We start from the raw sequence: 16,178 nt of genomic DNA, 5'->3' as shown, positions 1-16,178 counted from the left end.
GCAATGAATTATTTAAATTTCAGGTTAATTTATAACTTGAAAATCATTATCTAATGTCATATCTCTTCATTGTTTCCAACATGGTTCACACTAAAATACGGGCTGAGTTTCATAGTTTTATTACCCAATATGGCTGCCTTGTTTTTAAAAAATGTAGGTTTGCATTATTGGAAAGATATACATGAGATGTTAATAAAGATATCTTGCTGAACTCTTTTCATAGACTTCCTTTATAGAGAGAAAGGATCATAAGAGATAAGTAGATAAGCATCTTTAATCAGTTTTGCACAGATTAGTAAATCTTGAAGTAAGAGAAGCCTGATGAAAGATATGAAAAAAGCAGAGTCAAGAGATCAGCTTAGTGAAATCAAACTTATATGAAAGTGAAAATGTTCACTCAGTTCTCTTAATAATTCTATATTTTTTAGGCAACTATAATCTGGTCCTAAGGCAGTTTATTAAACAGGCTTATTTAGGCATCAGTGATTTTTACACATTTCACTTTAAGCAAAACAATACATTAAGTCTGAGTTCCAAAGACTTCTGGACTCATTATCGTTCTTCTTAATACCAGTGGCTTTGTATTTGGTCATTTCGACATATTTTTTTCTGCGGTCCATCCTGACCGCAGAAAGAATGATGTATGCACAGCAGTGGAAGAGTGAAAACATCTCTTCAGAGGAGGAGATAATAAGGAAGATATTAGTCTGTGCAGAAATGGAAGACAGATGCCTCTCATCCAGTTCCAGCCAGTTGCAGAGACAAAGATGACCTTGGCTTCCTAAGAAGAATGTTATTATGGCTACATATCACCCAACTCCATATAATCCCCCCTCCCATTTTCCCACAGTAGAAAGTGTGGCAGGCCTGAAGTCCAAAAACAAAAGATGGCTTGCAGGCATGGCATTGGCCCTGCAGATGTTGCTGAACTACATACTTTAAGATTTGTTATCACTACCACTAATCAATGAATGATATTGTTGAGTCTGTAGCTCAACAACATTTGGAGGGCCACAAGTTACAGAAGTTCTGTATATTGTAAAATAGCTAATATTTATTCAAACATGAAAACACAATTTGGTAATAGGAAGCATAAAATCATTTTCCCCCATTTTCATTTAAATGTATTTTTAATAGCTCAACTAAATGCCATTCTTTTCTGACAAATGATTATGATGGTAGTTCTTATTTGCATCACAGCTACATTTTCTGCATACAAGCATTTTCAATTTATTTGCAAAAGATGTTTCTCTTGTGCAATAAAATGTGAATATGAATGATCCATCCAACCATAGATGCCACAAAATCAAGGGGAGAAAACCAATCTAATGCCCAAGGAATACCTCCTCTTCCCTGACCCAAAGCTCATGGAAGGGAACCTGATACTGTGGAGCAAAAATATATTTCCAAAAGTTTGCCTTTTATGTCCATCTGACTTGCCTCATCTGACTTTTTAAAAAAAAATTACTTTAGTATCATCATCCTCATCCATCATTTGGTACACTGCAGTTAAATTAGTATTAATCTGCAAACCAAATTCCCAGATTCTCTGCTTAGACTGATTTTCTGCAATGCCTTTGAATCCCAGAAAGATCCCATATTTCTGCATTGGGGGCAGAGAGTAGGAAGCAAGTTAACTCTTAGTAAATTGGTATTTTATAGCTAGCCAAGATCACTGTTGTAACCACTGTATGAATAGGCAAGAATCCCATGGTAGCAATTTTTTTGAAGGCAACCACTTCGAAATGGGACTTCAAATCCAGAAGGTTGCCTACTTGGGCTTTAGCTCAATGTACATGGAGCATCGCCTAGGAGGAAGCAGTGAGGACCGCTCCTCCTGGAAGTCCAACCAATACAGAATAGAGTGGAACTTTAACAATGCTTTGATTGATGCAGCACAAAATGGTATTTGTCTTCTTAGCAGCACTGTCAACTTGCTGACTCATAACCAACTTGTGATCAACTCTAATTCTAAAATCCTTTTCACATTTATTATCAAGCCAGGCATCAGGTCTGGATGAAGCTTTGAATTGGGGGATTTGGTTTGAAATTCCAATTCGCAATGTTGTAGCATCTTTCATTTTCTCTGTTTTGCCATTGATGAACAGGCCAGTAACAGTGGTGCCTTCTCATTTGTCTTCCCCAGAGGTTTGTCTCTGCCTATCTGAAAGGATAGGAACAGCTGATACTGCATCGTGATTATTTGTGGAAAAATAAAAGGACAGCTATTGCAGATTTGCACATACATACAGCCTAAACCATAAATAGTCAAATCAACCTTTTTTCCAGGCCAATACCAAGATCAGAGTCCAACTCTGAGTGAACTCAAGTGACTTTTTCTGACAAATATTGAGAATATTTATCACAGAGGTCCTGCAGCAATCCTATGATCTATCCTTCTCAGCAGAGGCCGGGTCTCCTTGAGCAGAGCATACAGGAGGGTGACAGCAAATGCAATAAGGGTGAAGAATTAACATAGTTTTGTCATCCAACTCTTAACAGGGATTCTTAATATGGATTCTCACCAATGTTTGCTGTTCATCTTCCTCCAATGCTCCAGCACAGAGGTGTCAAATTCGCAGCCTGTGAGATGGATGTGTCACACGCTGGCCATGCCCACCCCCGGTTTAGCAAAGGGAAAATAGTTGTGATACGTCATGTGATGACAATGTGCCGTCGCAAGTTTGACACCCCTGCTCTAGTATCTCTTTATGTGTTTCATCTCCCAGAGCTGCTCCTATCAAGGAACATCCCGATTGGCAAGAGGAGAAGCCATAAATGGACAATACAATCTAAAGCAGGGGTGTCAAACTCAAAACTCATGTGAAGTATCACAACTTTTTTCGCCTTTGCCAAAATGGCGGTGGGCATGGCCAGCGCGTGATGCATCTGGCCCATGGGTCATGAGTTTGACACCCCTGATCTAAAGCCTCAAACTCCTCTGAACATACAGAGTTCATCAGATGCTTGAGGTGGAGTGACCCAACCAGCCAAAAAGCAACTAGAAAGCAACCTGGTCACATCAATAGATTGGACAATGTCTTCTAAAATCAGATCATGTTTGCTCTGAAACAAAGATGTAAAATGCAGCTCCTAGTTTGTAAATGTTCACCAACGATGACCTGGGACAGTTTCATAGTTGCCATGGAAGCCACAAACTCTTGAGCCACTGTTCCTCACTAAGTGTCCAACGACCCATCTCTGAATTGGCAGAAAAACTCTACCAGCATGGGATTTGCTGTATCCATTGTTGATCTCGGTTACTTGACATCCCTCCACAATGATTCAATAAAGTTCCAGATTAGTGTGATGAACAAGAGGAAATGTTAGCACTTTGCTCAGATAAAGATACTGTATATTGCGGTCGGTATGGCTCCTTTGACACCAAAAATTGTCATCCAGCTAAAATACCAGAACCCAGTGCAACAAACCCGAGCATTTTAGAATTAAGCACTTTATTCCATAAGGAATACTTGAGATTGTATTGTCAGATCAAACACTGTGGTTCTATGAAAGTTCTCTAAAACTAGAGACCTACATATGCTCCTCCCTGATGCATTTACAAGGGCCTCCAATTTCTGAATTTTTTTTGGCCAAACCTTGGGGGGAAAATCATGCAAGAAAATCTATGTGTTCAAACCATCGAACAAGGAAATTAGACACTAAAAGGAAGCCATACTTCTTAAAAAAGAAAACCTTCAGTGCACGTACACACACAAACACACACACACACACACATACACCAGAGGTGGATTGTTCTCAGTTCAGCCCAGATCTGGCGAACCAGTAGTGGTGGCAGCGGGAGGCTCCACCCATCCACCTGGACGCTTCTGCGCATGCACAGAAGCATCACACAAAGCGTAGCACATGAGCGTGTGGGTGAACACGAGCAAACCGGTAGCCCCGGAATTTGTAACCCACCTCTGCCATGCACACACCACTCATTATGAAGTCAGTATCAGAATTCAGGAAGGGACATGACAAGAATTTGATATGAATGTATTTTTAATGCTGCATTCTGGATCTGATAAACAAGAGTCTCACTGCTGTAGTCTTGCTAGTTCCAGTCTGCAGAGGTAAATTGATTGGGGGGGTGGGGATGGGAAGAGCAATAGGCACATTCGGTTTGCCAACTGAACTGCACTGAATGCAACGCGTTATGGGCAGTTTAGAAAACTACACACTCACATAGCAAAACAATCAAACCAATGCTGCACTGCCTAGTTTTGCAAATGTGAATCTTCCAAACAATAGATTATTTCACAGATTCCTTGCTACTTACTCAGTTAATCTCTGTTTATGAAAAACAAATCCACAGCCTTTTAATTTTTTCCTATGGTGAAATATAGAAAATCACAATACCATTGGGGGTAGAGGGGAATAGTATTATATGGTTAAAAAAAAGGGGGGGCTGAATATATTATGAGGATTGAAAAGAGGAGGAGGAGGGGGCGGGGGGAGGAGGAGGAGGAGGAGGAGGAGGAGGAGGAGGAGGAAGAAGAAGAAGAAGAAGAAGAAGAAGAAGAAGAAGAAGAAGAAGAAGAAGAAGAAGAAGAAGAAGCTCCTCTTGATTAGAAGAAAAAAATATCCAAATCACCTTCATTGTAAAATTGGTGACATGTAAAATTAATTCAGTCCTTAGCTTTTTTATTAAATCTAGACCATATTGCTTCAGTACCTCATTGAAAGAACACAAAGACTTTTTTTAAAAAAAAAAGATAATAGACTCATATTTTGAATCCATTCCTTAATATCAGGATGATAAATTTATTTCCATTCACATAAAGTTATCCTCTTTGAATGAAATGATTCAACACTATTTTGGCCCAATTTAACATAGGAAAAACTATTGAAGGAAAGCAGTGAAGGCCCTTTCCAAACTTGACAAAAATTGTAATGTTTAATATGATGGCGGGGGGAAAGAATTACAGAGATGGGTCAGTATCAGCCCAGTAACAGCACCTGACTGGCTTCATCCAGATAAGCAGATTTGGGGCTGGTTCATACTTTCCAATTGTTGGAGGAAATGTCCATCTGGGTTTAGTTCCAAGTGGAGAAAAAGACACCGGAAACATGGAGGCTGCTTGGAAAGATGGTTTAGTGGTGAACAGGATCACATGGCCTGAGCTCCTGAGCAGAAAAGGGGAATCAAATTCTTCCAGATGTTGGGAGATGAAGAAAAAGAGTGCAAGATGCTGAAAGTTCCTGGTTTTATGCCCTCTCTGGCTTTTGATCTTGATCTTGTATTCTGATTGGTTGTCAGACTCCCACGGGGCCATGCAGGGGCAACTCTGTAGGCTGTCTTGAGTCCAGGTTTGGTTGAGCATTGCTTCTTCCCAGGTGCCCTGTGGTGAGATAGGTAAAGGGCTAATACTATCATGCCTTAATCCCATCACCCTGGAGCTGAAGGGGGGAGATCTTTGTTATGCAGGCTTTTTAATTGCCCATTGACAAAGGTGGAGGCTATTAAGAGTGAGTCTGCTTCCTGCCTAAAAACATGTTTCTCCATTTCTGATCCCAGGAAATACAATATTCTGCCTTTTCAATATTTCCCAGTATATTTCATTTTTCTAGGAGAGGGATGGGTTTTAACTTCCTACACTAGATCACAAGAGCTTCGGGTTAGCCTGGGAAGAAGAAACATCCAAGAAGCTGCTTCCATTTTAGTGCCACAAAAAACTCATATGGACTTGACAGTGAAACTTTTAAGAGTTGATCATAACTTCAATTTGATTAATTAAATATAATTAATCAAATAAAAGATGTTAGAGGTAAATCAACTTGCTTTGCTTTTTTTCTTCTATCCCTCATTTTTGATTTCATTATTGCCTTCTTTTTAGAAGAAAATCCCTAGCAAATCACTGAAAAGGACAATAAAAACCATCAGACCCAAAAGAGTAACAGAAACCTAATCTGCTAAAAGGAAAAGTCATCCACATATAGCTTCCATTCAAGATTAAAAAGAGAAGTGAGTTAAATTCTCATCAGTTTCAGCAGGATTTAGGCACAGTTTACAATTTCTGGATTGGAATGGAACACCAACTGCTGCAAATACTATTGCAAACGTGAAGTCCATTTTTACAGTCAATACCTAAATCAATGTTTACACTGAGTGTCCAAAATGAGAATAAAACCATTTTTCTTGGATTGTATCCAGACTTACAGAAAGTTTTCCATTCACAAAATTCAGAGCACATACAGTATATTCATTCACCAGATCTACGTCCCTTTTCTTCAAAAAAGCTGAATATCTATGATTATTCCTCCTAAAGGTATTATTTAATCTCTTTTTCTCTAATCTCTAATGGGTTCAATGCAAGAAGCTTAAGAAGACAAAAGCCCATCTTTAGGTTTTCTGGGATCTACAGTCTAATGAATTCTTCAAAGTGATTATCTCTTACAGAAATTTCAGCAATTGAAAAAGTGTATCATTAAATGTGAGGTTGGGGGTATCAGTTGAAAGTATGCATGATATGCTAAGGATTTGCTTGACTATATTCTAATCTTCCTGTAGTAACTGTAGTTTGTGCCCCATAAAAACTGATGGGTTGTAGTAGGAAAACCATCAGTCATCATGGTTAATGGGCATTTGATTGTCCATTAAGCTGTTCTATTTGGTAATCACTTCATTCACTAATAATTAAAAACACCATTTCACATTGAATTTTAAGCTAAGTACAGAATATTTCTAAAATAAACAGGCAGATAATGTGATTATAATTGTAGAAGATAAACGGAGAAATCCTCAAAATCCTTAAAGCTAAATGGGCAATGTAGTACAGTAGAATTAAGAAAATAATCATCTAATTGAAGTTGTCCTATGGGCAATGTGCCATTGAAGAAAAAAGGTTCTAAAATGTACTTGAAACCCCATCAATTTCAGGTTCTACTGTTTTTTCCAAATGGGCAAAGCCCAATAGAGATATCCAGGTATAAGAAGAGTCTAAAAGCTGTGATTCACCTACAATATACCAGGGAATTCCTAGTCCTATAAGCAAAAGAGTTTGATGGAAGATAGGAAAGGGTAATAATACATTTTTCAGGCAATATGTTTAGGCAATATTTTTGTGTATGCAGTCATGATTCAAATATTCGCACAATCATTTTGTAAAAAAGGATACTGAACAAATACGCTAGTTGAAACTAATAGTTGATCAGGGATAAAACATAATGATGTTACCATCTTAACCACCTTTAAAAAAACAGAAATATAGAAAAGGGGACACAAGAAACTAGAGTTATCGTTCTACCAACATATACAGACTTCGATTTATATTTTTTCACATCACAGATCAAATCTTTGCCCTGTGATCAGTGAATTTTAGGGGAAGAAATAGCCCCAAACTTATTTGCAGGGTTGATTTTAAGTATAACTGGCTTCTAATGGGAGCTGTGTGTCAACCCGTTACTGACACTCAAACAGATGCTCGCCTCCCACATTTTGTATAGTGCCTTATGGTTAGCATGATGTGCATGCTGCGAAGCTGGAAGCCATGTAGTAGAGCTTCAAACAATAATAAACAATTATTTTAGTCAGAAAGTTCAACTGCAGTTTAACAGAAGGACAGGCAACTTGGTACCTGCCAGATTTTGGGGGTTACAACTTGCATTAGCTTGTTCTGCAACTGTTGGTTAGGAGAGATGGGAGTTGCAGTCTAAAACAGCAATTGCCAACTTTTCCAGCTTTACAGACCAGCATGGAGGTCTCCCGTTGGTTATTGATATTCATGAAGTCACAAGAGTCATATAGTAATACCACTTAATAGCACTTTACAGATCTCTCTAAGAGGTTTACAGAGTCGCCATTGCCTCCAACAATTTGAAACCTCATTTCACTGACTTTGGAAGGATGGAAGGCTGAATCAATCTTGAGCCGGTCAAGATCGAACTGCCGATAGTCAGAGAATTAGCCTGCAGTACTGCATTCTAACCACTGCATCATCCCAGTTTTTTATATATATATATAGTTCAATACCATATCTAGAATGCTGAACTAGAAGTTGACCATTTGGGTGACCGTTATAATGCTACTCACAAGGTATCCCCCCTCTCCCCTCTCCCCCTCGCTTTCTCTGTGTGTGGGTATGTGTGAGAGGGTGGGTGGGTGGATGAGTGAGTATGTTAATGCCCGCTTAACAGGGACATTCTTCAGGGAAATGGCCCTTTGCTTCATCAGCTGTATGTATTCAAAGACAACATTGCTCAAGGTGCTTTGTTTATCGATTGATCTTTAATTTAGTGCAAAAAAAAATCAGAAGAATTTTTTTTTAAAGTATTGGGTAGAAAGGGGAAAGCTAGATATTTACAAGTCAGTGTCCCTTTCTAAGAAAATAGAAGGGATTAGCCTAACCTAATCTCTTTATTAAATGTTTATTAAATCTTCCTCAGTAATCCCTCAAGATTAGGTTTGCTTAATCAGAGCCAGATAAAAATGCTATACAAAGGGGTCTTCTATCTCCATTCACTATTCTCAGAAAATGTTGGATGAAGGCAAATGTTTGCCATTTACTTTATGGTAAAGAAGTCCTAGTACATGACCTTCTTTCTGGAGAAAGCAACCAGTTTTTCTCAAATTATTCATATTAGCCAGATTTTTATCCTGCTCCTCTTCCAATAATCTAAAGGAAAAGAAGGACCATCTTCCCATAAAATCTTGCCTTCATGGTCCATTTCCTTAAACCAGAAAATATCCAAGGTTTCTCTTCTTAAGAAGAGAAGTTCTTAAGCTTTCCATGCCATAGATCTCTTATCTGAACATAGGTACAGATTGCATTATGTTGGAAACCAGTTATGCTTAAATATACTGTAGATATAAAGTACTTAAATATAACAAATCTGTAATATAATAAGATATATGCAGATTTTAGGGGAATTAATATTCCGCTAATGGCATCTTCTGTGACACTCACTAAGAAAAAAATATCTGCTGAGAACTTCATGGTGTCAGGAGGGCATTTAGCCAGTAAATGCTCAACTCCATCCAGTCGCCTTGACTCTACTCTGAATTAAGAGATTACAGGGTCATAAAAAGAGAGCTTATTCCCTGTGACACTCTACAGAATCAAAAGTTGGGTTTTGATAACACTGAATAAAAAAAAATATTGATGCTTTTGAAATTTGGTGTGGAGAAAATTCCTGGGAATTCCATGAGCAGCCAAGAAAACAATCAAGTTAGTCATAAAAATAAATAAATCCAGAGTATTTACTTGAGGCTCAAATTATGCTATTTGGACACATTTTGTGAACACCTAGCTCTCTGGAGATCACTGTAATGTTGGGAATGGTGGAAGTAAACAGAAGAAGAGGACAATCAGTAACAAGGAGGATGGACTTAATTGCAGTGGTGACACCTGAAGGACCAGGTTAGGGACAGATCATTATGGAGAAAATAAATCTATCTGGTTGCTAAGAATCAACACGAACTGCATAATCAGTCAATCAAATACAAAGGTAAAGATAAAGATTTTCCCTCTTCAGTTGTATCCAATTCATCTCCATTTCTTAACTAAGGAGTCAGTGTTGTCCGAAGACATTTCTGTGGTGATGTGTACCATTTCCACCAAAATGGTACCTATTTATCTACTTGCATTTAGGGCAGGAGCTGGGACAAGTAACAGAAGCTCACCCTGTCATGTGGCACTTGGGTCCTGAACCCAGGCTGTCAATTTCCAGCTGACAAACTCAGCATCTTTAACTTATGAGCCATTGCATCACCTTGCAATCAATTTTAGATAGTGAAATTGATTTATTTTAACAAATGTTGGGATCTAGAAATAGGGACTAAATTACTTTGATGTCTATCTACAATATGTAACGAAAAGCTAAATTTCAGTTATAGGTTAGTGAAAATAATGTATTTTTTCCCCATCTAAGTTCCTGAACCCTAACCCTTTATTGCAGTCATTTACTATGTACAGTGGGACCTCGGGTGCCGACTGTAATCGGTTCCAGGACTTTGGTCGGCACCCAATTTGTTCGTGACTGCACATGCACGTGCACAAAAAAGAAAATGGTGTGGAAGGGAAAATCGCCGCAGCTGTGTTTATTCGGCACCCGAGGATGTGTTCGTGACCTAGCGGATTTTTCGGTCGGCACCCAAATTGTTTGTGATCTGAGTCGTTCGGGACCCGAGGTTCCACTGCATTTTCAAAAAGACCATAGCTGCAGTTACTCAGTTTCAAATTTAAGCCATTGGCATATCCACTGAGCTAATTTGATTTCTAGAGATGCTTCTCACAGAAGGTAATTTTCAAAGTTCAGTACTGGCTCTCTGCCTATTTTCTAAAGTACAACAAATTTGTTCAGTTGGCATGCTGTTCACGCTGCCTCTGAGTTACCAGCTCTGATTTGACCCAAACAAAACATTTTGCAATTACTGCATTTGTATAAATGGCACCTGGAAAGCATCACTTGTATTCAAGTTTACAGTACATAGAGTTAGATATGATGCAGAGGTGGTATTCAGCAGGTTCTGACCAGTTCTGGAGAACCAGTAGTGGAAATTTTGAGTAGTTCAGAGAACCAGTAAATACCACCTCTGACTGGCCCCGCCCCCATCTATTCTCTGCCTCCCGAGTCCCAGCTGATCGGGAGGAAATGGAGATTTTGCAGTATCCTTCCCCTGGAGTGGGGAGGGAATGGAGATTTTACAGTATCCTTCCCCTGCCACGGCCACCAAGCCACACCCACAGAACCAGTAGTAAAAAAATGTGAATTCCACCACTGATATGATGGTAGGCAAAACATATTTCTACTAAATATCTGAACTTACAGATAAGGATTACAAGTCTTATTCAGGCTGGCCACAGTAGCCAATTATAAAATGGATGGACACAAAGAATTTTGTTTTGCTCCTTGGTTTTGGATTGAACTAGTGATGTATGCAGAAAACAATCACAAAAACTGTGGAGAAATTCATTTTCAGTTCCCAAATCTGGCCTACAGTCCTGTGATTTCCACATGATTGCCCCACTTAAATTAGTATTTAAGACTTAGTATTTTCATAATTAGCTGTAATCAGCTAACTGCTACAGGCCAGCAACATTGAGGAAGTTTGTTTAGAAACAGTATAAGACAGGGGTGTCCAAACTTGGGAACTTTAAGACTTGTGGACTTCAACTCCCAGAATTCCCCAGCCAGCATTGTGAAGAGGTATATAAGTCTAAGTGCTAAGTGCTATTTATATTGTTCTGAAATGACAGCATCAACTATCAGTATTTTGAACTCTTGCCAACATACGTGCTTATGAAGGGCCCCCACATTTGGCCCTTAGCTCTTTTCAACTTTGAGGCTGCTCTTTTTCCAATTGCTGCAATTGACCTCCTCCGTCTCTCCTTGCTTAGAAGAAAAACAGGGGGACACATCAGAGACAAATGAAAGAGCTACTGTCTGCAGTCTTGGTAAGTTAATGAATGATTACACAGAAAAATTAGGCCCACCTAAAGGCATCTTGAAGGGATGTGGTGGCTCAGTGGCTGAGACACCGAGCTTGTCGATCAGAAAGGTCAGCAGTTCGGCAGTTCGAATCCCTAGCACCGCATAATGGAGTGAGCTCCCGTTACTTGTCTCAGCTTCTGCTAACCTAGCAATTCGAAAGCATGTAAAAAATGCAAGTAGAAAAGTAAGAACCACCTTTGGTGGGAAGGTAACAGTGTTCTGTGCACCTTCGGCATTTAGTCATGCCAGCCACATGACCACAGAGATGTCTTCAGACAGCACTGGCTCTTCGGCTTTGGAACAGAAATAAGCACCGCCCTCTAGAATCGGGAACGAGCTAGCAAATATGTGCAAGAGGAACCTTTATCTTTACTTAAAGGCATTTTGCCAGAGCAATCTCTCCACATCCAACAGCAGAGCCACATTATATGTATGGAAGCTGCAAATAAATTCAATTCAACAAATAGTGAAATACCTTTTAAAGCTGCAAGCTATATATTCCTTCTACAGTACATTCCTTAACCTAGCAATATGAATCATGCAAATGAAAAACAAAGAAGTTAACATACAAGATATGATCTTCTGGGATTATAATTAGTTTTTGATTAATTGGATACCTGTTAAGATGCCATTGTTCCAGATGTAAAGACACATTATCTCATTTGTACAGAAACTTTATTACACCATTGGGATTCTCTAAAGTTATTGATTTTAGGTTGGTATCCTAATAAATCCTACAGAAGGCTTAACACTCATGATGTCTTTACTCAAGAAATTAGTGGGGTTCCTTTCATCTTAAGTACTTACTACATTCTGTATTGTCTCAAAGGGATGTTCATGCTTATTCAGCAGCTTATTCTTTTAATAAAGAACCTCCTTACTTTCAGCTCTTTCTATCACTACATAACTCTTTATTTTGGGAAGCCGATAAGAAAATAAGGAGTTTAAAGATCTGTCTCACTATGCAAGTATCTAAAAAAATTCATGTTCAATATCTTCCAAAATAGTTATTTAGATTTTCTTTTACTTTGAAATATGTATGTCAAACATGACTATTCTCTGCTAAATATTTTATTGACCCCACGTTTGAACATTTGAATAGTGTTTGCCTCCACAGAAATATCTAGCACTCCAGTTCATACTGTGAAAATTGTAATGTATTTTGATAATGAATTTGGAATCCAGATTTAAACACCATTTGTCTGCAGTGCTGACTGGAGCTCAGTTCTATGCATGCCCATTCAGAAGACAGATAATGGCATTTTGCCTCTTTTTCCTTCTGTCCTGACCACTTTTTTACAGAGGCACAATTGGGAGTGTTTTAACAAGCTGCATCCCTGTTTTGTTTGGTGGTAGCAGATAGAAGGTCCATACAGAGAGTGGTGAGGACAGCAGAGAAGATTATAGGAAGCTCACTTACCCTTATTCAGGATGCTGCTTATAAGCACTATGTGTTTAGAGCTTGAAGCATTGTTAGAGACCCCATATACACATCTCACAGTCTGTTTCTGGTTCTCCCCTCTGGGAGGAGGTTTCAAAGTACGTATCTATAGCAGGACTACTAGATTCTGTAACAGCTTTGTTCCTTATGTCATCCATCTTATAAACTCACAGAATTCTTCCCCCCCCCACTCTGTCATGTATATGTATACACTGAGGCATGGTGGCATAGTGGTTTGAATACAGTACTGCAGGCTACTTCTGCTGATTGCCAGCTGCCTGCAATTTGGAGTTCAAATCTCACCAGGCTCAAGGTTGACTCAGCCTTCTATCCTTCCGAGGTTGGTAGAATGAGGACCCAGCTTGTTGGGGACAATTGGCTGACTCTGTAAACTGCTTAGAGGGGGCTATGAAGCATTATGAAACAGTGTATTAGTCTAAATGCTATTGCTATGTTAATTCTATACTTTTGAACTAGACTGTGATGTTTCTCTGTGTCATATACTGTATATGTGTGTGTGGGGGGGTACTGTATATGCATAATGGTTATCTTTTGAGACCTGAATGCACAAAAATTCCATTCTATTCTATTCTATTCTATTCTATTCTATTCTATTCTATTCTAGTCCAGTCCAGTCCAGTCCATTCTCTTTCAGAACACTACAACTTACAGGGGTCTGAAAATTAATTGGGTGATGAGAATAATCAGAGAGTCAAGTCTATTGCTCTATCAGAAGTAGGGAAAAAATAAAGAGGAAGGGGAATGTGTCCCATTCATTTCTTATTCTTTTTCATCATCCACCACCCACCTTCCTTATGTCCCTGTTCTCTTACCTCCTATTCAAATCCTTATTTCATCTGCATCTTTTTTGGATTCTATTCTATTTTTGTTGCCTTCCTTCCACTTCTCTCTTGCCCATCTGTCTTTTCTGTGCTTGCCTTATTTACTGGAACGCTGGGTGATATCCAGGATGTTGCAGGCAGAAGGCAAGCTCACACAACAGATCTTTCTCTTCCCTTCCTCTGCAGCTCCATGTATTCCATAAATCTTCTCTAGAAGGTCAAGGGGAACTTCTTGAACACCGTGGAAAAGAACCATTCCATACTAAAAGCACTAAAAGGATTCTAGTGTCACTCCTTTTGGGGGGCCTTCCATTCTCAGACTGAGATGGAGACTTCTTTAAATAGCCTTTTAGGAATAAAACAAAGAACGGGTAACAGGGAAGCCTTTACATTTACTCATAAAACTGGCTCAATGCATATTTCAGCTGAGTCAGAGATTTACCATTTAATAAGATATCCTGTCAACTAGATTTTAGCTGGAAGATAACATTCATCTAACAGGTCAATATTATTCATGATTCATGCAGGAGTTGACTGAGATCCTTGATCTTATTATGATAATATCTTCAGTATATCTTGAATGGCTTTTATATTGCTGGTGGATATAATGGGATGATATATAAATGGTCTGATAATGTTTAAATGTTTTGGAGAAGCAAGATGCACACAATTATGCAAGGGGGAAGTGGGGGAAAAGATATATATATCTGTACTATCTTTATTATTGTTAGTCTGACAGAACTATAAGCCTTCTATCCCCCCTACCTACCTACCTACCTACCTACCTACCTATCTATCATCTATCTATCTATCATCTATCTATCTATCTATCTATCTATCTATCTATCTATCTATCTATCTATCTATCTATCTATCTATCATCTATCTTATTTCCAACCAATTTATCACCCACAATTGCCTTTCTCACTTTATGATATGTGTAGACAGCAACATGCTAGAATTACACAGAAATATGTGGAACCCAACTTTCCTTACATTTTGGCTGCCTGCCCTGATAACTGTTTTATGAAAGCACCAGATAAAGTGTTCTTTGGCTAAAGAAATAAGTGGGTAAGACTTGTTCACTTCCCCTAGCAATTCTCTCTCTGATGACTGTGAAGACTCTCTCCGATTCTGTGGATTCTAAGATATGACCTATAACAATGAAATTATGAGAGGATAGCATTAAAGCAAACTATTTAGGACAGAAAAATGAATATAGACAGATGAGAGTCAGTTTAGTATAGTGGTTAACTCTCGGCTAGAAATAGGAGAATATGAGTTCTACTCCTGCTTTGGGCACGAAGCCAACTGGTTGACCTCGGGCCAGTCACTTTCTCTTAGCCCTAGGAAGGAGGCAATGGCAAATCACTTCTGAAAAATCTTGCCAAGAAAACTGCAGGGATTTCTCCAGACAGACTCTGAGAATTGGACACGATTGAACAGAAGAAAAAAAATGTAGCAGTTAAAGGAAGATCTAAAGCTAGATACTGTATATTGAAATCTCCAATGAAAATGTTAGGGAAATGGAAATTCACAATGCAATCCAAGTCTTTAAAAGCAAATATAAAAGGACCTCAGAATTAATAATAGGAAATAAATAATAGTGGTTTATGCAGCAATTTTAATGTACATCAGAAAACATTGACTGCTATCACTAAGCACATGGAGAAAAGGATAAGAAAAGAAATAAAAAATATCTTGCAAATCTGCTTGAGTGAAAATCTGTTTCTGGAATTTCAGTTATAAGCAGCTTGTGCTGAGAATTGTCCCAACTCAAATTTCCTTCATAACATCCTTTCTTTTGGATTTTCTTGTCTTCAGCAAGTTGAACAAAGGAGCTTTTCAACCAGATTTCATAGACTCAAGATGCTGTATGCTAGTCTTTCTAGAACTAAAGGAAACCTTTATATAAAAAAGCATCACAAGGAAATTATGCTAACCAAAGGAAAGACAAAACTCTACAGATGCTTGACAACCGGCTCATATTTACAGTGGTTTCAATGTCCCAGAGTCATGCGATCATCTTTTGCGACAAGCTACATCCGTGGGGAAGCCAGATTCTCTTAACAACTGTGTTACTAATTTAACAACTGTGGCAAGAAATATATAAAATGAGGCAAAACTCACTTAACAACTGCCCTGCTTAGCAATGGAAATTTTAGGCAGAGTTGAAGTTGTAAGTCAAGGACTACCTATAGATTGGAGCCTTTAATCAAGTTTTCCCTAAACTGGTGAAAATATTTATTTAGTCCATTTACAGTATATAACTGCCCATCTCAATAAATGAGTACATCTGCCTGGGAAATTCTGGGAGTTGAAGTTCACCTATGTTAAAATTGCAAAGGTTGAGAAATAGTGCTTTAAGAGATTATTGATCCCAGGTCACTTCCTTCTGCCTTGATTTCCAATCATGCATACACAAAACACATGCTTGTAACTCCTCTTGGTAGGATGTA

General features: G+C 38.6%; 2 protein-coding genes across 2 annotated transcripts in view; both read right to left on the bottom strand.

The window, feature by feature from the left end:
• AGT (angiotensinogen) overlaps nucleotides 1-16,178 on the bottom strand; it is a 341,767-nt gene that overhangs the window by 191,890 nt on the left and 133,699 nt on the right. The window lies entirely within an intron of this gene.
• PGBD5 (piggyBac transposable element derived 5) overlaps nucleotides 1-16,178 on the bottom strand; it is a 93,188-nt gene that overhangs the window by 48,616 nt on the left and 28,394 nt on the right. The gene's annotated exons all lie outside the window — the stretch shown is intronic.

The sequence above is a fragment of the Natrix helvetica genome (genome assembly GCF_964273705.1).
Source record: "Natrix helvetica genome assembly, chromosome: 2".
Lineage (NCBI taxonomy): Eukaryota > Metazoa > Chordata > Lepidosauria > Squamata > Natricidae > Natrix > Natrix helvetica.
Note: the sequence above shows the minus strand (reverse complement) of the source record. Positions and strands in the feature narration are given on the sequence as shown.